Here is a 1,669-nt window from a genome sequence, read left to right as displayed (position 1 = left end):
ATAAAGGAGGGGGTGGGGGGAGGCGTCTGGTTTTCCTCAGGAGTGAAGCTGCAGAAACAAATGGACATGGAAAAGCTGGAAATGGAGAAAATGGAGCTTCAGCTCCAGGAGGTTTGGAATCTTCAAGGATGTTTCAAGGATGATTCAAGGATGTTTCAAGGATGATTCAAGGATGATTCAAGGATGTTTCAAGCTTCTTTTTCTTTGTTTCTTCTTCTTCTTCTTCTTTAGATAACTGTTTAAAATACATTTGTTTGTCCTGGACTCAGTCCCAGCAGTCGTCAGGTGGGGGCGCTCTTACACCCAGACCACCATCATTCACACTAACGTTCACTCAGAGGCTCAGTTCAGAGTGAACATTCACCTGACCTGCTGTACCTCAGGTCTGACACCAGGGGGGGTAAACTCACCTGCTGCTCAGCTCAGTCTGACCTGGACCTGGACCTGGACCTGGACCTGGACCTGGACCTGGACCTGGTGTCAACAGTGGACCAGGGTCTGTTAGAGGAACCTGCAGGTCCACTGGCACCAGGGGCTTAGCCTCATTTGACCTCCAGTCTCTCATCTCTCTTTTCCACGGGGGGGGGGGGGAGGGGGGGGGGGCGGTGACCGCAGCGTTGGTGAGGAGCTCAGAGCCAGATTTATGGCCTGGATCCCTGCTCTGGACCAGGTGGTTCCTCCAGAACTGGTCCCTGCTCTGTCACTACATCAGATCCCTGACCCCGAGAACCAAAAACAGAAAACACCCACAATGCATTTCTGTCCATCATCATCACCATCATCATCATCATCATCATCTCATCATCATCTCATCATGTTCATCATCATCATCTTCTTCATCATCTTCTGGCAGGACAGGTCAAAGGTCAGAGCGTGACCCAGACTCAGTCTGAGGCTCGGGGCCTCTGATGTTCACCGACCCACTGAGCCACAGGACTATTTCAGGACTCTGATAGTCAAGAGTTGTGGAGGTGGGAGGGGCCTGACGAAGCCCCGCCCCCACACCACCCTGAGTCAAATCAGCAGTAAATGTAGAAGAACAGACACAGACTGTAGCTCACAGACCGCACCCTAAAACAGGGAGGGGGGGGGGGGGTCTGAGTTGTTTCTGTTTCTTTCAGAGCTCCTCAGCGCCCCCTCTCTGAGCTGCTCCACATTCCTCTCTCTTATCTTTATGAGCTGAGACCAGGACGACCAGGATGAAGAGGATGAAGAGGATGAAGAGGATGAAGAGGATGAAGACCGTCCTCCTTATCAAGGACTGGACAGACGAGAGACAAGAGGAGGAGGAGGGGGAACAGGAGGAGAGGAGGAGGAGGGGGACGAGAGACAAGAGGAGGAGGAGGGGGAACAGGAGGAGGAAGAAGAGGAGGAGGAGGAGGAGGTTTATAGCATTTCTTTCAGCACCTCCAGTGATAAGAGGAGTCCTGAGAGAGAGGGAGAAAAGAGGAGGAGAACCAGATCAGAGTAGGTTTGGACTGAAGATGGAGAGTGAGAGTGATGGAGGAGGAGCAGAGAGGAGGAGCAGAGAGGAGGAGCAGAGAGGAGGAGCAGAGAGGAGGAGCAGAGAGGAGGAGCAGAGAGGAGGAGCAGACAGGAGGAAGATCTGGTTTCATCTCTGTGTAATGGACGTCTTAATCAACAGTGTCAGCTTTTCTTTCTGGAGGGA

Source organism: Cynoglossus semilaevis, chromosome 19, assembly GCF_000523025.1.
Source record: "Cynoglossus semilaevis isolate Cse_v1.0 chromosome 19, Cse_v1.0, whole genome shotgun sequence".
Classification (NCBI taxonomy): domain Eukaryota; kingdom Metazoa; phylum Chordata; class Actinopteri; order Pleuronectiformes; family Cynoglossidae; genus Cynoglossus; species Cynoglossus semilaevis.
Note: the sequence above shows the minus strand (reverse complement) of the source record.